The 24879-nt window shown below is 41.3% G+C and overlaps 6 non-coding genes across 6 annotated transcripts; all 6 read right to left on the bottom strand.

Moving 5' to 3' along the window:
* Positions 1-7568: 7568 nt before the first annotated feature.
* trnas-gcu (transfer RNA serine (anticodon GCU)) lies at positions 7569-7650 on the bottom strand. Its single transcript has one exon. It is a non-coding gene; the product is annotated as a tRNA-Ser (tRNA).
* A 3675-nt stretch (positions 7651-11325) lies between these two features.
* trnas-gcu (transfer RNA serine (anticodon GCU)) lies at positions 11326-11407 on the bottom strand. Its single transcript has one exon. It is a non-coding gene; the product is annotated as a tRNA-Ser (tRNA).
* A 4067-nt stretch (positions 11408-15474) lies between these two features.
* On the bottom strand, positions 15475-15556 carry trnas-gcu (transfer RNA serine (anticodon GCU)). The gene has a single exon. It is a non-coding gene; the product is annotated as a tRNA-Ser (tRNA).
* A 3320-nt stretch (positions 15557-18876) lies between these two features.
* trnas-gcu (transfer RNA serine (anticodon GCU)) lies at positions 18877-18958 on the bottom strand. The gene has a single exon. It is a non-coding gene; the product is annotated as a tRNA-Ser (tRNA).
* Positions 18959-20242: 1284 nt separating this feature from the next.
* On the bottom strand, positions 20243-20323 carry trnas-gcu (transfer RNA serine (anticodon GCU)). Its single transcript has one exon. It is a non-coding gene; the product is annotated as a tRNA-Ser (tRNA).
* Positions 20324-24525: 4202 nt separating this feature from the next.
* trnas-gcu (transfer RNA serine (anticodon GCU)) lies at positions 24526-24607 on the bottom strand. Its single transcript has one exon. It is a non-coding gene; the product is annotated as a tRNA-Ser (tRNA).
* Positions 24608-24879: the final 272 nt, after the last annotated feature.

The raw sequence follows: 24879 nt of genomic DNA, 5'->3' as shown, positions 1-24879 counted from the left end.
TTCTCTATAAATGTCAAAAGTTGCTGAGAGACTTCAAATAAGACTTTTCATAATCAAGGTCTACATCACAGCATGCAACCACATGGACATATAGAGGAATTAAGATATTGTTGTGTTATTTTTACAACATTAAAAAAATACTAAACCCTCCTGGTTTTTGGAGTACATATATTTTGGGTTTTGGCACCAACCGTTGGACTTGATCTGACCAATCTAAGTCTATGAGCACAAACTGATGAAGCTTAATTGGATGAGGGGCAAAACGGCAAGGTCAACTTTGACATGGATGACTAAACAGAGGAGGTGGTCTGCGAAACCACCGAGTATCCACATACAACACTGTCCTTTTACCATTCCTAAAGGACTCTGCAATTTAGCCTACAGCAATTAACGGGAGTTAGAAACATCCTGGTCTCAGATGCTCCTTTGTGCATTTGTTACAACTAAAGGAAATGCTAACTTGGGTGATTCTGTTTATGTTGGGCTGATAGTGGTGGATCCACAGCGATACTTCTGCCACACAATACCACAATGCGAACGGGGGGACATTCCACTTCAATGACTGTCTTTGGCACTAACAGTGGGATTGCTCTTCTGCATCTCAACAGATGTTTTTCTCACTACGATAGGGCAGTACCATCTTTGCCCAGGCACACCCTCCTTGCATTGGAGTTTAAAAATTTGGGGTTTTGGGGCCAGCCACTAGACTAGATCTGACCAATCTGAGTCTATGAGCATGAACTGATGAAGCCTACTTGTATGAGAAGCAAAACAATTTCTAAGACAAACCAAACAGTCCAGTTGCAATGGATTGAATGCCCTGAGATTACATTGACATGGATGAATGAGAACATCCATAGACATTGATGTATTGAAAACATTTAAATAAAGAGAACCTTCAGAAACAGTAGAGCCGGATGAGAATGGGATTCAACCCAAATCTGGACGTCTGTGTCAGAGACAGAGGGGGAATTAGCTCAAGTGGTAGAGCGCTCGCTTTGCATGTGAGAGGTAGTGGGATCAATGCCTACATTCTCCAAATGTTGTGTTAATAGTTTTTACTGTCAATAAAAGGTTTAAACTAAATTAAATTAGGTCACTTAGCAGAAATGTTTCTGTTAACGCTGAGAAGACATGGACACAGAAAGGAATGAAGGTATTGTCAGAACATTAATAAATAGTAGACTCTGAAAAATGATGACATTTTAACCCACTAGTGTAGAACATCTACATTTTTAAAATCTTGCATCAAATGAGGCCAACTCAAGGGAACATGACGTCCTGATGAGGATGAGAGTCGAACCTACTCAAAAATAACAAAGTAACTTAAGAACAGGGGGAATTAGCTCAATTGGTACAGTGCTTCCTCTGTGTGTGAGGGATAGAAGAATCAATACCTGTCTTCTCCAGATATTAGATTATTAGTTTTTTAATGTCAACTCAAGGCATTCTCTAAGTTAAAATCAGGTAAGTGAGCAGATCTTTGTATGTCAAAGCTGAGTAGATATTTTAGGGGGACATGAAAAAAAGGTACAATCATAACAGCTCAGCTCTACAAAGTAATTGACCTATGACAGTCTGATACTCTGATACCACTGCCATTGTTACTCTGATCTACGTTTTCACAACCTTGACTCAGAAGAGGCCAATAAAAATCTAAATGACGTTCATGTTTATAACCAAAGCAAAAAACCTGAATTCAAAACCTTAGCCCTACATTGAAAACTTACATAACTTACATGAAAGGTTATGTAAAATCCAAACACTAGCTTAATAACCAAACCTAGCCAAACAGAATACTAGCTTGAGTCAAAAGCATTTGGGTAGAACACAACACATCAGCAGAGCATCACCTTAAACTCTCTGCCACCTCATCTCATCGTTTGTGTTTCCACTTGGTCTTACCATCCATCCATCCATCCATTTTCTACCGCTTGTCCCGTCCGGGGTCGCGGGGGGTGCATGAGCCTATTTCAGCTGTATTCGGGCAAAAGACGGGGTACACCCTGGACAAGTCTCCACCTCATCGCAGGGCCAACACAGATAGATAGACAACATTCACACTCACATTCACACACTAGGGCCAATTTAGTGCTGTCAATCAACCTATCCCCAGGTGCATGTCTTTGGAGGTGGGAGGAAGCCGGAATACCCGGAGGGAACCCATGCAGTCATGAGGAGATCATGCAAACTCCACACAGAAAGATCTCGAGCCCGGGATTGAACTCAGGACCTCAATAATGTGAGGCACATGCACTAACCCCTGTTTCACCTTGCTGCCCATACTTGGTCTAGTAGATTTTCAAAATTCCACATCCCGTAAGCGGGGTCTTCATTACAGAATTTGTGAAGGCAGAAGCATGAAAGGAGGGGAATTAGCTCAAATGGTAGAGCGCTTGCTTTGCATGCGAGAGGTAGCGGGATCGATATCTGCATTCTCCAACTTTTATGTTATTAGTTTTTTTTCCCTTGTCACCAAAAATTCAGTGAGGAAAGCCATCTACATCAAGGTTGAAAAACCACCCATGAGGAGGTGGTCTACGATACCACCTAACTCCCACATACAACACTGTCCTTTCAACAATTCCAAAAAGACTCTGCAATTTAGCCTCCACCAAACAACAGGAGTTAGAAACCTAATACTAAACCCTCCTGGTTTTTGGAGTACATATATTTTGGGTTTTGGCACCAACCGTTGGACTTAATCTGACCAATCTAAGTCTATGAGCACAAACTGATGAAGCTTACTTGGATGAGGGGCAAAACAGCAAGGTCAACCTTGACATGGATGACTCAACAGAGGAGGTGGTCTGTGAAACCAACTGAGTATCCACATACAACACTGTCCTTTTAACCATTTCTCGAAGACTCTTCAATTTTGCCTCCAGCAAATAACGGGAGTTAAAAACATCCTGGTCTCAGATGCTCCTTTGTGCATTTGTTACAACTAAAGGAAATGCTAACGTGGATGAATCTGTTTATGTTGGGCTGATAGTGGTGGATCCACAGCGATACTTCTGCCACACAATACCACAATGCGAACGAGGGGAAACTCCACTTCAATGACTGTCTTTGGTACTAACAGTGGGATTGCTCTTCTGCATCTCAACAGATGTTTTTCTCACTACAATAGGGCAGTACCATCTTTGCCCAGGCACCCCCTCCTTGTGTTGGAATATAAGAATTTATGGTTTTGGGGCCAGCCACTAGACTAGATTTGACCAATCTGAGTCTATGAGCATGAACTGATGAAGCCTACTTGTATGAGAAGCAAAACAATTTCTAAGACAAACCAAACAGTCCAGTTGTCATGGATTGAATGCCCTCAGATTGCAATGACCTGGATGAATGAGAACATCCATAGACGTTGATGTATTGAACAAATTTAAATAAAGAGAACCTTCAGAAACAGTAGAGTTAGATGAGAATGGGATTCAACCCAAATCTATACGTCTGTGTCACAAACAGAGAGGGAATTAGCTCAAGTGGTAGAGCGCTCGCTTTACTTGTGAGAGGTAGTGGGATCGATGCCTGCATTCTCCAAATGTTGTGTTATTAGTTTTTACTGTCAACAAAAGGTTTCCTCTAAATTAAAACAGGTCACTTTGCAGAAATAGAACACAATGGATTAGCAGTCCATCGCCTTAACCCCTCGGCCACCTCATCTTCTCTATTAATGTCAAAAGTTGCTGAGAGGCTTCAAATAAGACTTTTCATAATCAGCTTAATTGGATGAGGGGCAAAACGGCAAGGTCAACTTTGACATGGATGACTGAACAGAGGAGGTGGTCTGCGAAACCACCGAGTATCCACATACAACACTGTCCTTTTACCATTCCTAAAGGACTCTGCAATTTAGCCTCCAGCAATTAACGGGAGTTAGAAACATCCTGGTCTCAGATGCTCCTTTGTGCATTTGTTACAACTAAAGCAAATGCTAACGTGGGTGATTCTGTTTATGTTGGGCTGATAGTGGTGGATCCACAGCGATAATTTTGCCACACAATACCACAATGCGAACGAGGGGAAATTCCACTTCAATGACTGTCTTTGGCACTAACAGTGGGATTGCTCTTCTGCATCTCAACAGATGTTTTTCTCACTACAATAGGGCAGTACCATCTTTGCCCAGACACACCCTCCTTGCGTTGGAGTATAAAAATTTGGGGTTTTGGGGCCAGCCACTAGACTAGATCTGACCAATCTGGGTCTATGAGCATGAACTGATGAAGCCTACTTGTATGAGAAGCAAAACAATTTCTAAGACAAACCAAACAGTCCAGTTGTAATGGATTGAATGCCCTGAGATTACAATGACCTGGATGAATGAGAACATCCATAGACATTGATGTATTGAAAACATTTAAATAAAGAGAACCTTCAGAAACAGTAGAGCCAAATGAGAATGGGATTCAACCCAAATCTGTACGTCTGTGTCAGACACAGAGGGGGAATTAGCTCAAGTGGTAGAGCGCTAGCTTTGCATGTGAGAGGTAGTGGGATCGATGCCTGCATTCTCCAAATGTTGTGTTATTAGTTTTTACTGTCAACAAAAGGTTTCCTCTAAATTAAAACAGGTCACTTTGCAGAAATGTTTCCGTTAACACTGAGAAGACATGGACACAGAAAGTAATGAAGATATTGTGGTATTGTCAGAACATTAATAAATAGTAGAGTCTGATGATGATGAGATTTTAAGCCACTTGTGTAGAACACCAAGCATCAAAAGAGGGGGATTTAGCTCAAATGGTAGAGCACCTGTTTAGCATGTGGGAGGTAGCAGGATCAATACCTGCATTCTCCAAATATTATCTTGTGGATTTTTTTGGCAACAAAAGACATCAAAAACTTTTCACATTTTCTTGTAGTCAGACAACATTTTGCACCTGTCGCCCAGTGGCGGTCCCCATATCTGCGGTCCCCTCCAAGGTTTCTCATTACGCCCATTGGCTTGAGTTATGTCATGCTCTGATATGGGAACTGAGCCGAGGATGTCATTGTGGCTTGTGCAGCCCTTTGAGACACTTGTGATTAAGGACTATTTAAATAAACTTTGATTGATTTATTTCGGTATATTGGATGTCATTTTTACCTGACATGTTTGGATTGCCATCTGCAGTCTTCTTCAGAAGGGTCACCTGACCACTGTGACATGTTGCCTGTCAGCTGTTCTTATAGGCGTGGCCAAACAGGCAGACCTGTCAAGTCTACCTGGATGGTCCCCCCAAAAATATTGTCTTATGACAAGAACATTTGGAAAGTATATCAATAAGAAGACATAAAAAAACGTTTTGAAAGACATCAAAAAAGTTAAAAATAGGTAAATGAGCAGTACTTTTCTGCCTAACACATTTTGTATGTTAAAGCTGAGGAGCCATTTTGATCAATTTGGAGACAGATAAAGAAAGGTAAGGTAATGCCAGCTCAGCTCTACAAAGTCATTAACACATGACAGTATGATACTCTGTAACCGCAGTCAAACATTGTTACTCTGATCTACATTTTTACAATCTTGCATCAGTTGAGGCCAACTCTAGGGATCCTGACGTCCTGATGAGGATGGGAGTCGAACCTACTCAAAAAAAACAAAGAGATTTAACAACAGGGGGAATTAGCTCAATTGGTACAGTCCTTGCTCTAAGTGTGAGGGATAGTAGAATCAACAGCTGTCTTCTCCAGATATTAGATTATTTGTTCTTTACAGTCAACTAAAGGCATCCTCTAAGTTAAAAAACAGGTAAATGAGCAGATCTTTGTATGTCAAAGCTGAGTAGACATTTTAGGGGAACATGAAAAAAAGGTACAATCATAACAGCTCAGCTCTACAAAGTCATTGACCTATGACAGTCTGATACTCTGTTACCACTGTCATTGTTACTCTTATCTACGTTTTCACAACCTTGACTCAGAAGAGGCCAATAAAAATCTAACTGACGTTCATGTTTGTAACCAGAGCAAAACAACTGAATTCAAAATCTTAGCCCTACATTGAAAACTTACATAACTTACATGAAAGGTTATGTAAAATCCAAAAAAAGCTTAATAACCAAACCGAGCCAAACAGAATACTAGCTTGAGTCAAAAGCATTTGGGTAGAACACAACACATCAGCAGAGCATCACCTTAAACTCTCTGCCACCTCATCTCATCATTTGTGTTTCCACTTGGTCTTACCATCCATCCATCCATCCATTTTCTACCGCTTGTCCCGTCCGAGGTTGCGTGGGGGTGCTGGAGTCTATTTCAGCTGTATTCGGGCAGAAGGCGTGGTACACCCTGGACAAGTCGCCACCTCATCGCAGGGCCAACACAGATAGATAGACAACATTCACACTCACATTCACACACTATGGCCAATTTAGGGTTGCCAATCAACCTATCCCTAGGTGCATGTCTTTGGAGGTGGGAGGAAGCCGGAATACCCGGAGGGAACCCATGCAGTCATGGGGAGATCATGCAAACTCCATACAGAAAGATCCCGAGCCCGGGATTGAACTCAGGACCTTCATATTGTGAGGCACATGCACCAACCCCTGTTTCACCGTGCTGCTCGTACTTGGTCTCGTAGATTTTCAAAAAACCACATCCTGTAAGCGGGGTCTTCATCACAGAAATTGTGAAGGCCAAACCATGAAAGGAGGGGAATTAGCTCAAATTGTAGAGCGCTTGCTTCGCATGCGAGAGGTAGCGGGATCAATGCCTGCATTCTCCAACTCTTATGTTTTTATGTTTTTTTCCCTGTCACCAAAAATTCAGTGAGGAAAGCCATCTACATCAAGGTTGAAAAACCACATCTAAGGAGGTGGTCTGCGATATCACCTAACTCCCACATACAACACTGTCCTTTCAACAATTCCTAAAAGACTCTGCAATTTAGCCTCCAACAAACAACAGGAGTTAGAAACATTCTGGTCACAGATGCTCTTTTGTGCCTTTGTTACAACTGAGGGACATGCTAGATCCGACAATTCTAAGTCCAAGACTAGATCTGACCAGTCTGACTGAGTCTATGAGCATGAACTGGTGAAACCTACTTGGATGAGAAGCAAAACATTTTCTAAGACAAACCAATCAGTCTAGTTGCAATCGATTGAATGCCCTGAGATTACAATGACCTGGATGAATGAGAACATCCATAGACATTGATGTGTCAAAAAATTTAAATAAAGTTGTATTATTGCTCGAACCTTCGGAAAGAGTAGAGATGAGAGTGGGATTCAACCCACATTTCTACGTCAATGTCACAGACAGGGGGAATTGGCTCCAATGTTAGAGTGATTGCTTTGCATGTGAGAGGTAGTGGAATCCATACCTGAATTCTCCAAATTTTGTGTTATTAATTTTTTCTTTTATAAGTAAAAATAGGTAAATGAGCATACTTTTTTCCGTTAAAGCTGAGAAGTCATTTTGAGGAAACATGAACAAAGGTAAAGTAATGTCAGCTCAGCTCTAGAAAGTCGTTGACACATGCCAATGTGATACTCTCTAACCAAAGTCAAACATTGTTATTTTAATATACGTGTTCACAACCTTTCATCAGTTGAAGCCAACCAAAGAGAACAACAGCTCGATGAGGATGGGATTCGAACCCACGTGTGTAGAACACAATGGATTAGCAGTTCATCGCCTTAACCACTCGGCCACCTCATCTTCTCTTTTGATGTTGAAAGTTGCTGAGAGGCTTCAAATAAGACTTTTCATAATCAAGGTCTACATCACAGCATGCAACCACATGGACATATAGAGGAATTAAGATATTGTTGTGTTATTTTTACAACATTAAAAAAATACTAAACCCTCCTGGTTTTTGGAGTACATAGATTTTGGGTTTTGGCACCAACCGTTGGACTTGATCTGACCAATCTAAGTCTATGAGCACAAACTGATGTAGCTTAATTGGTCAACTTTGACATGGATGACTGAACAGAGGAGGTGGTCTGCGAAATCACCGAGTATCCACATACAACACTGTCCTTCAACCATTCCTAAAGGACTCTGCAATTTAGCCTCCAGCAAATAACGGGAGTTAGAAACATCCTGGTCTTAGATGCTCCTTTGGGCATTTGTTACAACTAAAGGAAATGCTAGCGTGGGTGATTCTGTTTATGTTGGGCTGATAGTGGTGGACCCACAGCGATACTTCTGCCACACAATACCACAATGCGAACGAGAGGAAATTCCACTTCAATGACTGTCTTTGGCACTAACAGTGGGATTGCTCTTCTGCATCTCAACAGATGTTTTTCTTACTTCGATAGGGCAGTACCATCTTTGCCCAGGCGCACCCTCCTTTTGTTGGAGTATAAGAATTTGGGGTTTTGGGGCCTGCCACTAGACTAGATCTGACCAATCTGAGTCTATGAACATGAACTGATGAAGCCTACTTGTATGAGAAGCAAAACAATTTCTAAGACAAACCAAACAGTCCAGTTGTAATGGATTGAATGCCCTGAGATTACAATGACCTGGATGAATGAGAACATCCATAGACATTGATGTATTGAACAAATTTAAATAAAGAGAACCTTCAGATACGGTAGAGCCAGATGAGAATGGAATTCAACCCAAAACTGTACGTCTGTGTCAGAGACAGAAGGGGAATTAGCTCAAGTGGTAGAGTGCTCGCTTTGCATGTGAGAGGTAGTGGGATCGATGCCTGCATTCTCCAAATCTTGTGTTATTAGTTTTTACTGTCAATAAAAGGTTAAACTAAATTAAAATAGGTCACTTAGCAGAAATGTTTATGTTAATGCTGAGAAGACATAGACACAGAAAGGAATGAAGGTATTGTCAGAACAATAATAAATAGTAGAGTGTGAAAATGATTAAATTTTAACCCACTAGTGTAGGACACTGAGCATCAAAAGAGGAGGAATTAGCTCAAATGGTAGAGCACCTGCTTAGCATGCGGGAGGTAGCAGGATCAATACCTGCATTCTCCAAATATTATCTTATGGATTTTTTTTTGCAACAAAAGACATCAAAAACTTTTCACATTTTCTTGTAGTCAGACAACATTTTGCACTGTTCGCCCAGGGGCGGTCCCCATATCTGCGGTCCCCTCCAAGGTTTCTCATTACGCCCATTGGCTTGAGTTTTTTCTTGCTCTGATGTGGGATCTGAGCCGAGGATGTCATTGTGGCTTGTGCAGCCCTTAGAGACACTTGTGATTAAGGACTATGTAAATAAACTTTGATTGATTTATTTCGGTATATTGGATGTCATTTTTACCTGACATGTTTGGATTGTCATCTGCTGTCTTCTTCAGAAGGGTCACCTGACCACTGTGACATGTTGCCTGTCAGCTGTTCTTATAGGCGTGGCCAAACAGGCAGACCTGTCAAGTCTACCTGGATGGTTCCCCCGAAAATATTGTCTTACGACAAGAACATTTGGAAAGTATATCAATAAGAAGACATAAAAAAAACGTTTTGAGAGACGTCAGAAAAGTTAAAAATAGGTAAATGAGCAGTACTTTCCTGCCAAACACATTTTGTATGTTAAAGCTGAGGAGCCATTTTGATCAATTTGGAGACAGATGAAGAAAGGTAAGGTAATGCCAACTCAGCTCTACAAAGTCAGTAACACATGACAGTGTGATAGTCTGTAACCACAGTCAAACATTGTTACTCTGATCTACGTTTTCACAACCTTGACTCAGAAGAGGCCAATAAAAATCTAACTGACGTTCATGTTTATAACCAAAGCAAAAAACCTGAATTCAAAACCTTACCCCTACATTGAAAACTTACATAACTTACATGAAAGGTTATGTAAAATCCAAACTCTAGCTTAATAACCAAACCTAGCCAAACAGAATACTAGCTTGAGTCAAAAGCATTTGGGTAGAACACAACACATCAGCAGAGCATCACCTTAAACTCTCTGCCACCTCATCTCATCGTTTGTGTTTCCACTTGGTCTTACCATCCATCCATCCGTCCATCCATTTTCTACCGCTTGTCCCGTCCAGGGTCGCGTGGGGGTGCTGGAGCCTATTTCAGCTGTATTCGGGCAGAAGGCGGGGTACACCCTGGACAAGTCGCCACCTCATCGCAGGGCCAACACAGATAGATAGACAACATTCACACTCACATTCACACACTAGGGCCAATTTAGTGTTGCCAATCAACCTATCCCCAGGTGCATGTCTTTGGAGGTGGGAGGAAGCTGGAATACCCGGAGGGAACCCATGCAGTCATGGGGAGAGCATGCAAACTCCACACAGAAAGATCCCGAGCCCGGGATTGAACTCAGGACCTTCATATTGTGAGGCACATGCACCAACCCCTGTTTCACCGTGCTGCCCATACTTGGTCGAGTAGATTTTCAAAATTCCACATCCTGTAAGCGGGGTATTCATCACATAAATTGTGAAGGCAAAATCATGAAAGGAGGGGAATTAGCTCAAATGGTAGAGCGCTTGCTTCGCATGCGAGAGGTAGCGGGATCGATACCTGCATTCTCCAACTTTCATGTTATTAGTTTTTTTTCCCTGTCACCAAAAATTCAGTGAGGAAAGCCATCTACATCAAGGTTGAAAACACACCTCTGAGGAGGTGGTCTGCGATACCACCTAACTCCCACATACAACACTGTCCTTTCAACAATTCCTAAAAGACTCTGCAATTTAGCCTCCAACAAACAACAGGAATTAGAAACCTTCTGGTCACAGATGCTCTTTTGTGCCTTTGTTACAACTGAGGGACATGCTAGATCTGACAATTCTAAGTCTAAGACTAGATCTGACCAGTCTGACTGAATCTATGAGCATGAACTGGTGAAACCTACTTGGATGAGAAGCACAACATTTTCTAAGACGAACCAATCAGTCTAGTTGCAATCGATTGAATGCCCTGAGATTACAATGACCTGGATGAATGAGAACATCCATAGACATTGATGTGTTAAAAAATTGAAATACAGTTGTATTATTGTACGAACCTTCAGGAACAATAGAGATGAGAGTGGGATTCAACCCAAATTTCTACGTCAATGTCACAGACAGGGGGAATTGGCTCCAATGGTAGAGCGATCGCTTTGCATGTGAGAGGTAGTGGAATCCATACCTGAATTCTCCAAATTTTGTGTTAATATTTTTTTCTTATATAAATAAACATAGGTAAATGAGCATATTTTTTTCCGTTAAAGCTGAGAAGTCATTTTGAGGAAACATGAACAAAGGTAAAGTAATGTCAGCTCAGCTCTAGAAAGTCGTTGACTCATGCCAGTGTGATACTCTGTAACCAAAGTCAAACATTGTTTTTTTAATATACGCGTTCACAACCTTTCATCAGTTGAAGCCAACTAAAGAGAACAACAGCTCGATGAGGATGGGATTCAAACCCACGCGTGTAGAACACAATGGATTAGCAGTCCATCGCCTTAACCACTCGGCCACCTCATCCTCTCTATTAATGTCAAAAGTTTCTGAGAGGCTTCAAATAAGACTTTTCATAATCAAGGTCTACATCTCAGCATGTAACCACATGGACATATAGAGGAATTAAGATATTGTTGTTTTATTTTTACAACATTAAAAAAATACTAAACCCTCCTGGTTTTTGGAGTACATATATTTTGGGTTTTGGCACCAACCGTTGGACTTGATCTGACCAATCTAAGTCTATGAGCACAAACTGATGAAGCATACTTGGATGAGGGGCAAAACGGCAAGGTTAACTTTGACATTGATGACTGAACAGAGGAGGTGGTCTGCGAAACCACCGAGTATCCACATACAACACTGTCCTTCAACCATTCCTAAAGGACTCTGCAATTTAGCCTCCAGCAAATAACGGGAGTTAGAAACATCCTGGTCTCAGATGCTCCTTCGTGCATTTGTTACAACTAAAGGAAATGCTAACGTGGGTGATTCTGTTTATGTTGGGCTGATAATGGTGGATCCACAGCGATACTTCTGCCACACAATACCACAATGCGAACGAGGGGAAATTCCACTTCAATGACTGTCTTTGGCACTAACAGTGGGATTGCTCTTCTGCATCTCAACAGATGTTTTTCTCACTATGATAGGGCAGTACCATCTCCGCCCAGAAACACCCTCCTTGTGTTGGAGTATAAGAATGTGGGGTTTTGAGGCCAGCCACTAGACTAGATCTGACCAATCTGAGTCTATGAGCATGAACTGATGAAGCCTACTTGTATGAGAAGCAAAACATTTTCTAAGACAAACCAAACAGTCCAGTTGTAATGGATTGAATGCCCTGAGATTACAATGACCTGGATGAATGAGAACATCCATAGACATTGATGTATTGAACAAATTTAAATAAAGAGAACCTTCAGATACGGTAGAGCCAGATGAGAATGGAATTCAACCCAAATTTGTACATCTGTGTCATAGACAGAGGGGGAATTAGCTCAAGTGGTAGAGCGCTCGCTTTGCATGTGAGAGGTAGTGGGATCAATGCCTGCATTCTCCAAATGTTGTGTTATTAGTTTTTACTGTCAATAAAAGGTTTAAACTACATTAACATAGGTCACTTAGCAGAAATGTTTCTGTTAACGCTGAGAAGACATGGACACAGAAAGGAATGAAGGTATTGTCAGAATATTAATAAATAGTAGAGTCTGAAAATGATGACATTTTAACCCACTAGTGTAGAACACTGAGCATCAAAAGAGGGGGAATTAGCTCAAATGGTAGAGCACCTGCTTAGCATGCGGGAGATAGCAGGATCAATACCTGCATTCTCCAAATATTATCTTATGGATTTTTTTTGGCAACAAAAGACATCAAAAACTTTTCACATTTTCTTGTAGTCAGACAACATTTTGCACTGGTCGACCAGGGGCGGTCCCCATATCTGCAGTCCCCTCCAAGGTTTCTCATTACGCCCATTGGCTTGAGTTTTTTCTTGCTCTGATGTGGGATCTGACCCAAATATTTCATTGTGGCTTGTGCAGCCCTTTGAGACACTTGTGATTAAGGACTATTTAAATAAACTTTGATTGATTTATTTCGGTATATTGGATGTCATTTTTACCTGATATGTTTGGATTTTCATCTGCAGTCTTCTTCAGAAGGGTCACCTGACCACTGTGACATGTTGCCTGTCAGCTGTTCTTATAGGCGTGGCCAAACAGGCAGACCTGTCAAGTCTACCTGGATGGTTCCCCCAAAAATATTGTCTTACGACTAGAACATTTGGAAAGTATATCAATAAGAAGACATAAAAAACGTTTTGAGAGACATCAAAAAAGTTAAAAATAGGTAAATGAGCAGTACTTTCCTGCCAAACACATTTTGTATGTTAAAGCTGAGGAGCCATTTTGATCAATTTGGAGACAGATGAAGAAAGGTAAGGTAATGCCAACTCAGCTCTACAAAGTCAGTAACACATGACAGTGTGATAGTCTGTAACCACAGTCAAACATTGTTACTCTAATCTACATTCTTACAATCTTGCATCAGTTGAGGCCAACTCAAGGGAACCTGATGTCTTGATGAGGATGGGAGTCGAACCTACTCAAAAATAACAAAGAAACTTAAGAACAGGGGGAATTAGCTCAATTGGTACAGTGCTTCCTCTGTGTGTGAGGGATAGAAGAATCAATACCTGTCTTCTCCAGATATTAGATTATCAGTTTTTTACTGTCAACTCAAGGCATTCTCTAAGTTAAAAACAGGTAAGTGAGCAGATCTTTGAATGTCAAAGCTGAGTAGACATTTTAGGGGGACATGAAAAAAAGGAACAATCATAACAGCTCAGCTCGACAAAGTCATTGACCTATGACAGTCTGATACTCTGTTACCACTGTCATTGTTACTCTGATCTACGTTTTCACAACCTTGACTCAGAAGAGGCCAATTAAAATCTAACTGACTTTCATGTTTATAACCAAAGCAAAAAACCTGAATTCAAAACCTTAGCCCTTCATTGAAAACGTACATAACTTACATGAAAGGTTAGGTAAAATCCAAACACTAGCTTAATAACGAAACCTAGCCAAACAGAATACTAGCTTGAGTCAAAAGCATTTGGGTAGAACACAACACATCAGCAGAGCATCACCTTAAACTCTCTGCCACCTCATCTCATTGTTTGTGTTTCCACTTGGTCTTACCATATATCCATCCATCCATTTTCTACCGCTTGTCCCGTCCGCTTGCTGGAGCCTATTTCAGCTGTATTCGGGCAGAAGGCGGTGTACACCCTGGACAAGTCGCCACCTCATCGCAGGGCCAACACAGATAGATAGACAACATTCACACTCATATTCACCTACTAGGGCCAATTTAGTGTTGCCAATCAACCTATCCCCAGGTGCATGTCTTTGGAGGTGGGAGGAAGCTGGATTACCCGGAGGGAACCCACGCAGTCACGGGGAGAACATGCAAACTCCATACAGAAATATCCCGAGCCCGGGATTTTACTCAGCACCTTCATATTGTGAGGCACATGCACTAACCCCTGTTTCACCGTGCTCCCCATACTTGGTTTAGTAGATTTTCAAAATTCCACATCCTGTAAGCGGGGTCTTAATCACAGAAATTGTGAAAGCCAATCAATGAAAGTAGGGGAATTAGCTCAAATGGTAGAGTGCTTGCTTCGCATGCGAGAGGTAGCGGGATCGATACTTGCATTATCCAACTTTTATGTTGTTCCGTTTTTTTCCCTGACACCAAAAATTCAGTGAGGAAAGCCATCTACATCAATGTTGAAAAACCACCCCTGAGGAGGTGGTCTGCGATACCACCTAACTCCCACATACAACACTATCCTTTCAACAATTCCTAAAAGACTCTGCAATTTAGCCTCCAACAAACAACAGGAGTTAGAAACCTTCTGGTCACAGATGCTCTTTTGTGCCTTTGTTACAACTGAGGGAAATGCTAAATCTGACAATTCTAAGTCTAAGACTAGATCTGACCAGTCTGACTGAATCTATGAGCATGAACTGGTGAAACCTACTTGGATGAGAAGCACAACATTTTCTAAGACAAACCAATCAGTCTAGTTGCAATCGATTGAATGCCCTGAGATTACAATGACCTGGATGAATGAGAACATCCATAGACATTGATGTGTTAAAAAACTTGAAATAAAGTTGTATTATTGCACGAACCTTTGGAAACAGTAGAGATGAGAGTGGGATTCAACCCATTTTTCTACGTCAATGTCACAGACAGGGGGAGTTGGCTCCAATGGTAGAGCGATCGCTTTGCATGTAAGCGGTAGTGGAATCCATACCTGAATTCTCCAAATTTTGTGTTATTATTTTTTTCTTATATAAGTAAAAATAGGTAAATGAGCATACTTTTTTCCGTTAAAGCTGAGAAGTCATTTTGAGGAAACATGAACAAAGGTAAAGTAATGTCAGCTCAGCTCTAGAAAGTCGTTGACTCATGCCAGTGTGATACACTGTAACCAAAGTCAAACTTTGTTATTTTAATATACGCGTTCACAACCTTTCATCAGTTGAAGCCAACCAAAGGAAACAACAGCTCGGTGAGGATGGGATTCAAAACCACGCGTGTAGAACACAATGGATTAGCAGTCCATCGCCTTAACCACTCGGCCACCTCATCTTCTCTATTAATGTCAAAAGTTGCTGAGAGGCTTCAAATAAGACTTTTCATAATGAAGGTCTACATCACAGCATGTAACCACATGGACATATAGAGGAATTAAGATATTGTTGTGTTATTTTTACAACATTAAAAAAAGCTCAAGTGGTAGAGCGCTCGCTTTGCATGTGAGAGGTAGTGGGATCGATGCCTGCATTCTCCAAATGTTGTGTTATTAGTTTTTACTGTCAATAAAAGGTTTCCTCTAAATTAAAATAAGTCACTTAGCAGACATGTTTCTGTTAACGCTGAGAAGACATGGACACAGAAAGGATTGAAGATATTGTGGTATTGTCAGAACATTAATAAATAGTAGAGTGTGATGATGATGAAGTTTTAACCCACTAGTGTAGAACTCTGAGCACCAAAAGAGGGGGAATTAGCTGAAATGGTAGAGCACCTGCTTAGCATGTGGGAGGTAGCAGGATCAATACCTGCATTCTCCAAATAATATCTTAACTTTTCACATTTTCTTGTAGTCCGACAACGTTTTGCACTGGTCGCCCAGGGGCGGTCCCCATATCTGCGGTCCCCTCCAAGGTTTGTCATTACGCCCATTGGCTTTGGTTTTTTCTTGCTCTGATGTGGGATCTGAGCCGAGGATGTCTTTGTGGCTTATGCAGCCCTTTGAGACACTTGTGATTAAGGACTATTTAAATAAACTTTGATTGATTTATTTCGGTATATTGGATGTCATTTTTACCTGACATGTTTGGATTGTCATCTGTAGTCTTCTTCAGAAGGGTCACCTGACCACTGTGACATGTTGCCTGTCAGCTGTTCTTATAGGCGTGGCCAAACAGGCAGACCTGTCAAGTCTACCTGGATGGTTCCCCCGAAAATATTGTCCTACGACAAGAACATTTGGAAAGTATATCAATAAGAAGACATAAAAAAACGTTTTGAGAGACATAAAAAAAGTTAAAAATAGGTAAATGAGCAGTACTTTCCTGCCTAACACATTTTGTATGTTAAAGCTGAGGAGCCATTTTGATCAATTTGGAGACGGATGAAGAAAGGTAAGGTAATGCCAGCTCAGCTCTACAAAGTCATTAACACATGACAGTCTGATAGTCTGTAACCACAGTCAAACATTGTTACTCTGATCTACATTTTTACAATCTTGCATCAGTTGAGGCCAACTCAAGGGAACCTGACGTCCTGATGAGGATGGGAGTTGAACCTATTCAAAAATAACAAAGAGACTTTACAACAGGGGGAATTAGCTCAATTGGTACAGTGCTTGCTCTGTGTGTGAGGGATAGTACAAATATTACCTTTCTTCTCCAGATATTATATTATTAGTTTTTTCCTGTCAACTCAAGGCATCCTCTAAGTTAAAAACAGGTAAGTGAGCAGATCTTTGTATGTCAAAGCTGAGTAGACATTTTAGGGGAACATGAAAAAAAGGTACAATCATAACAGCTCAGCTCTACAAAGTCATTGACCTATGACAGTCTGATACTCTGTTACCACTGTCATTGTTACTCTGATCTACGTTTTCACAACCTTGACTCAGAAGAGGCCATTAAAAATCTAACTGACGTTCATGTTTATAACCAGAGCAAAAAACCTGAATTCAAAACCTTAACCCTACATTAAAAACTTACATAACTTACATGAAAGGTTATGTAAAATCCAAACACTCGCTTAATAACCAAACCTAGCCCAACAAAATACTAGCTTGAGTCAAAAGCATTTGGGTAGAACACAACACATCAGCAGAGCATCACCTTAAACTCTCTGCCACCTCATCTCATCATTTGTGTTTCCACTTGGTCTTACCATCCATCCATCCATCCATCCATTTTCTACCACTTGTCCCGTCCGAGGTTGCGTGGGGGTGCTGGAGCCTATTTCAGCTGTATTCGGGCAGAAGGCGCGGTACACCCTGGACAAGTCGCCACCTCATCGTAGGGCCAACACAGATAGATAGACAACATTCACACTCACATTCACACAATAGGGCCAATTTAGTGTTGCCAATCAACCTATTCCCAGGTACATGTCTTTGGAGGTGGGAGGAAGCCGGAATACCCAGAGGGAACCCACGCAGTCACGAGGAGAACATGCAAACTCCACACAGAAAGATCCCGAGCCCGGGATTGAACTCAGGACATTCATATTGTGAGGCACATGGACTAACCCTTGTCTCACCGTGCTGCCCATACTTGGTCTAGTAGATTTTCAAAATTCCACATCCCGTTAGCAGGGTCTTCATCACAGAAATTGTGAAGGCCAAACCATGAAAGGAGGCGAATTAGCTCAAATGGTAGAGCGCTTGCTTCGCATGCGAGAGGTATTGGGATCGATACTTGCATTCTCCAAATTTTATGTTGTTAGTTTTTTTTCCCTGTCACCAAAAATATAGTGAGGAAAGCCATCTACAACAAGGTTGAAAAACCACCCCTGAGGAGGTGGTCTATGATACCACCTAACTCCCACATACAACATTGTCCTTTTAACAATTCCTAAAAGACTCTGCAATTTAGCCTCCAACAAACAACAGGAGTTAGAAACCTTCTGGTCACAGATGCTCTTTTGTGCTTTTGATACAACTGAAGGAAATGTTAGATCTGACAATTCTAAGTTCAAGACTAGATCTGACCAGTCTGACTGAATCTATGAGCATGAACTGGTGAAACCGACTTGGGTGAGAAACAAAACATCTTCTAAGACAAACCAATCAGTCTAGTTGCAATCGATTGAATGACCTGGATGAATGAGAACATCCATAGACATTGATGTTTTAGAAAATTGAAATAAAGTTGTATTATTGCAGGAACCTTCGGAAACAGTAGAGATGAGAGTGGGATTCAACCCAAATGTCTACGTCGATGTCATAGACAGGGGGAATTGGTTCCAATGGTAGAGTGATCGCTTTACATGTGGGAGGTAGTGGAATCCATACCTGAATTTTCCAAATTTTGTGTTATTATTTTTTTCTTATATAAGTAAAAATAGGTAAATGAGAATATTTTTTTCCGTTAAAGCTGAGAAGTCCATCCATCCATCCATCCATTTTCTACCGCTCATTCCCTTCGGGGTCACGGGGGGCTCTGGAGCCTATCTCAGCTACAATTGGGCGGAAGGCGGGGTACACCCTGGACAAGTCGCCGCCTCATCGCAGAGCTGAGAAGTCATTTTGAGGAAACATGAAGAAAGGTAAAGTAATGTCAGCTCAGCTCTAGAAAGTCGTTGACAAACTGTAACCAAAGACAAACATTGTTATTTTAATATACGAGCTCACAACCTTTCGTCAGTTGAAGCCAACAACAGCTCGATGAGGATGGGATTCGAACCCACGCGTGTAGAACACAATGGATTAGCAGTCCATCGCCTTAACCACTCGGCCACCTCATCTTCTCTATTAATGGCAAAAGTTGCTGAGAGGCTTCAAATAAGACTTTTCATGATCAAGGTCTACATCTCAGCATGTAACCACATGGACATATAGAGGAATTAAGATATCGTTGTGTTATTTTTACAACTTTAAAAAAATACTAAACCCTCCTGGTTTTTGGAGTACATATATTTTGGGTTTTGGCACCAACCGTTGGACTTGATCTGACCAATCTAAGTCTCTGAGCACAAACTGATGAAGCTTACTTGGATGAGGGGCAAAACGGGAAGGTCGACTTTGACATGGATGACTGAACAGAGGAGGTGGTCTGTGAAACCACCGACTATCCACATACAACACTGTCCGTTTTAACCATGCCTAAAGGACTCTGCAATTTAGCCTCCAGCAAATAACGGGAGTTAGAAACATCCTGGTCTCAGATGCTCCTTTGTGCATTTGTTACAACTAAAGGAAATGCTAGCGTGGGTCATTCTGTTTATGTTGGGCTGATAGTGGTGGATCCACAGCGATACTTCTGCCACACAATACCACATTGCGAACGAGAGGAAATTCCACTTCAATGACTGTCTTTGGCACTAACAGTGGGATTGCTCTTCTGCATCTCAACAAATGTTTTTCTCACTACAATAGGGCAGTACCATCTTTGCCCAGGCACACCCTCCTTGTGTTGGAGTATAAGAATTTGGGGTTTTGGGGCCAGCCACTAGACTAGATCTGACCAATCTGAGTCTATGAGCATGAACTGATGAAGCCTACTTGTATGAGAAGCAAAACAATTTCTAAGACAAACCAAACAGTCCAGTTGTAATGGATTGAATGCCCTGAGATTACAATGACCTGGATGAATGAGAACATCCATAGACATTGATGTATTGAACAAATTTAAATACAGAGAACCTTCAGAAACAGTAGAGCCAGATGAGAATGGGATTCAACCCAAATCTGTACGTCTGTGTCAGAGACAGAGGGGGAATTAGCTCAAGTGGTAGAGCGCTCGCTTTGCATGTGAGAGGTAGTGGAATCCATACCCGAAGTCTCCAAATTTTGTGTTATTAATCTGTTCTCATATAAGTAAAAATAGGTAAATGAGCATACTTTTTTACGTTAAAGCTGAGAAGTCATTTTGAGGAAACATGAACAAAGGTAAAGTAATTTCAGCTCAGCTCTAGAAAGTCGTTGACACATGGCAGTGCGATACTCTGTAACCAAAGTCAAACATTGGTATTTTAATATAGAGTTCACAACCTTTCGTCAGTTGAAGCCAACCAAAGAGAACAACAGCTCGATGAGGATGGGATTCGAACCCACGCGTGTAGAACACAATGGATTAGCAGTCCATCGCCTTAACCACTCGCCACCTCATCTTCACTATTAATGGCAAAAGTTGCTGAGAGGCTTCAAATAAGACTTTTCATGATCAAGGTCTACATTACAGCATATAACCACATGGACATATAGAGAAATTAAGATATTGTTGTGTTATTTTTACAACATTAAAAAAATACTAAACCCTCCTGGTTTTTGGAGTACATATATTTTGGGTTTTGGCACCAACAGTTGGACTTGAGCTGACCAATCTAAGTCTATGAGCACAAACTGATGTAGCTTAATTGGATGAGGGGCAAAACGGTAAGGTCAACTTTGACACGGATGACTAAACAGAGGAGGTGGTCTGCGAAATCACCGAGTATCCACATACAACACTGTCCTTTTTACCATTCCTAAAGGACTCTGCAATTTAGCCTCCAGCAAATAACGGGAGTAAGAAACATCCTGGTCTTAGATGCTCCTTTGTGCATTTGTAAAAACTAAAGGAAATGCTAACGTGGGTGATTCTGTTTATGTTGGGCTGATAGTGGTGGATCCACAGCGATACTTCTGCCACACAATACCACAATGCGAACGAGGGGAAATTCCACTTCAATGACTGTCTTTGGCACTATACGTGGGATTGCTCTTCTGCATCTCAACAGATGTTTTTCTCACTACGATAGGGCAGTACCATCTTTGCCCAGGCACACCCTCCTTGTGTTGGAGTATAAGAATTTGGGGTTTTGGGGTCAGCCACTAGACAAGATCTCACCAATCTGAGTCTATGAGCATGAACTGATGAAGCCTACTTGTATGAGAAGCAAAACAATTTCTAAGACAAACCAAACAGTCCAGTTGTAATGGATTGAATGCCCTGAGATTAAAATGACCTGGATGAATGAGAACATCCATAGACATTGATGTATTGAACAAATTTAAATAAAGAGAACCTTCAGAAACAGTAGAGCCAGATGAGAATGGGATTCAACCCAAATTTGTACATCTGTGTCTGAGACAGAGGGGGAATTAGCTCAAGTGGTAGAGCGCTCGCTTTGCATGTGAGAGGTAGTGGGATAGATGCCTGCATTCGCCAAATGTTGTGTTATTAGTTTTTACTGTCAATAAGAGGTTTCCTCTAAATTAAAATAGTTCACTTAACAGAAATGTTTCAGTCAACGCTGAGAAGACATGGACACAGAAAGGAATGAAGGTATTGTCAGAACATCAATAAATAGTAGAGTCTGATAATGATGAGATTTTAACCCACTTGTGTAGAACAACGAGCATCCAAAGAGGGGGAATTAGCTCAAATGGTAGAGCACCTGCTTAGCATGCGGGAGGTAGCAGGATCAATACCTGCATTCTCCAAATATGATCTTATGGATTTTTTTTAGCCACAAAAGACATCAAAAACGTTTCACATTTTCTTGTAGTCAGACAACATTTCGCACCGGTCCCCCGGGGGCTGTCCCCTCCAAGGTTTCTCATTACGCCCATTGGCTTGAGTTTTTTCTTGCTCTGATGTGGAATCTGAGCCGAGGATGTCATTGTGGCTTGTGCAGCCCTTTGAGACACTTGTGATTAAGGACTATTTAAATAAACTTTGATTGATTTATTTCCGTCAATTGGATGTCATTTTTACCTGATATGTTTGGATTGTCATCTGCAGTCTTCTTCAGAAGGGTCACCTGACCACTGTGACATGTTGCCTGTCAGCTGTTCTTTTAAGCGTGGCCAAACAGGCAGACCTGTCAAGTCTACCTGGATGGTTCCCCCGAAAATATTGTCTAACGACAAGAACATTTGGAAAGTATATCAATAAGAAGACATAAAAAAACGTTTTGAGAGACATCAAAAACGTTACAAATAGGTAAATGAGCAGTACTTTCCTGCCTCACACATTTTGTATGTTAAAGCTGAGGAGCCATTTTGATCAATTTGGAGACAGATGAAGAAAGGTAAAGTAATGCCAGGTCAGCTCTACAAAGTCATTAACACATGACAGTGTGATAGTCTGTAACCACAGTCAAACGTTGTTACTCTAATCTACATTCTTACAATCTTGCATCAGTTGAGGCCAACTCAAGGGAACCTGATGTCTTGATGAGGATGGGAGTTGAACCTACTCAAAAATAACAAAAACACTTAACAACAGGGGGAATTAGCTCAATTGGTACAGTGCTTGCTCTGTGTGTGAGGGATAGTAGAATCAATACCTGTCTTCTCCAAATATTAGATTATTAGTTTTATACTGTCAACTCAAGGCATCCTCTAAGTTAAAAACAGGTAAATGAGCAGATCTTTGTTGGTCAAAGCTGAGTAGACATTTTAGGGGGACATGAAAAAAAGGTACAATCATAACTGCTCAGCTCTACAAAGTCATTGACCTATGACAGTCTGATACTCTGTTACCACTGCCATTGTTACTCTGATCTACGTTTTCACAACCTTGATTCAGAAGAGGCCAATAAAAATATAACTGACGTTCATGTTTATAACCAAAGCAAAAAACCTGAATTCAAAACCTTACCCCTACATTGAAAACTTACATAACTTACATGAAAGGTTATGTAAAATCCAAACACTAGCTTAATAACCAAACCTAGCCAAACAGAATACTAACTTGAGTCAAAAGCAGTTGGGTAGAACACAACACATCAGCAGAGCATCACCTTAAACTCTCTGCCACCTCATCTCATCATTTGTGTTTCCACTTGGTCTTACCATCCATCCATCCATCCATTTTCTACCACTTGTCCCTTCCGGGGTCGCGGGGGTGCTGTAGCCTATTTCAGCTGTATTCGGGCAGAAAGCGGGGTACACCATGGACAAGTCGCCACCTCATCGCAGGGCCAACACAGATAGATAGACAACATTCACACTCACATTCACACACTAGGGCCAATTTAGTGTTGCCAATCAACCTATCCCCAGATGCATGTCTTTGGAGGTGGGAGGAAGCCGGAATACCCGGAGGGAACCCACGCAGTCACAGGGAGAACATGCAAACTCCACACAGAAAGATCCCGAGCCCGGGATTGAACTCAGGACCTTCATATTGTGAGGCACATGCACCAACCCCTGTTTCACCGTGCTGCCCATACTTGGTCTAGTAGATTTTCAAAATTCCACATCCTGTAAGCGGGTTGTGCATCACAGAAATTGTGAAGGCCAATCCATGAAAGGAGGGGAATTAGCTCAAATGGTAGAGCGCTTGTTTCGCATGCGAGAGGTACAGGGATGGATACCTGCATTCTCCAACTTTTATGTTATTAGTTTTTTTTCGCTGTCAACAAAAATTCAGTGAGGAAAGACATCTAAATCAAGGATGAAAAACCACCTCTGAGGAAGTGGTCTGTGATACCACCTAACTCCCACATACAACACTGTCCTTTCAACAATTCCTGAAAGACTCTGCAATTTAACCTCCAACAAACAACAGGAGTTAGAAACCTTCTGGTCACAGATGCTCTTGTGTGCCTTTGTTACAACTGAAGGAAATGCTAGATCTGACAATTCTAAGTCTAAGACTAGATCTGACCAGTCTGACTGAATCTATGAGCATGAACTGGTGAAACCTACTTGGATGAGAAGCAAAACATCTTCTAAGACAAACCAATCAGTCTACTTGCAATCGATTGAATGCCCTGAAATTACAATGACCTGGATGAATGAGAACATCCATAGACATTGATGTGTTAAAAAACTTGAAATAAAGTTGTATCATTGCACGAACCTTCGGAAACAGTAGAGATGAGAGTGGGATTCCACCCAAATTTGTACGTCTATGTCATAGACAGGGGGAATTGGCTCCAATGGTAGAGCGATCGCTTTGCATGTGAGAGGTAGTGGAATCCATACCTGAATTTTTTAAATTGTGTGTTATTATGTCTTTCTTACATAAGTAAAAATAGGTAAATGAGCATACTTTTTCCGTTAAAGCTGAGAAGTCCATCCATCCATCCATCCATATTCTACCGCTTATTCCCTTTTGGGTGGCGGGGGGCACTGGAGCCTATCTCAGCTACAATTGGGCGGAAGGCGGGGTACACCCTGGACAAGTCACCTCCTCATCGCAGAGCTGAGAAGTCATTTTGAAGAAACATGAAGAAAGGTAAAATAATGTCAGCTCAGGTCTAGAAAGTCGTTGACACATGGCAGTGCGATACTCTGTAACCAAAGTCAAACATCGTTATTTTAATATACGCGTTCACAACCTTTCGTCAGTTGAAGCCAACCAAAGAGAACAATAGCTCGATGAGGATGGGATTCGAACCCATGCGTGTAGAACACAATGGATTAGCAGTCCATCGCCTTAACCACTCGGCCACCTCATCTTCTCTTTTGATGTCGAAAGTAGCTGAGAGGCTTCAAATAAGACTTTTCATAATCGAGGTCTAAATCACAGCATGTAACCACATGGACATATAGAGGAATTAAAGTATTGTTGTGTTCTTTTTACAACATTAAAAAAATACTAAACCCTCCTGGTTTTTGGAGTACATATATTTTGGGTTTTGGCACCAACCGTTGGACTTGATCTGACCAATCTAAGTCTATGAGCACAAACAGATGAAGCTTACTTGGATGAGGGGAAAAATGGCAAGGT

Source organism: Nerophis lumbriciformis, linkage group LG01, assembly GCF_033978685.3.
Source record: "Nerophis lumbriciformis linkage group LG01, RoL_Nlum_v2.1, whole genome shotgun sequence".
In the NCBI taxonomy this organism is placed as follows: Eukaryota; Metazoa; Chordata; class Actinopteri; order Syngnathiformes; family Syngnathidae; genus Nerophis; species Nerophis lumbriciformis.
The sequence above is the reverse complement of the archived record's forward strand: the minus strand, read 5'-3'. Positions and strand labels throughout refer to the sequence as shown.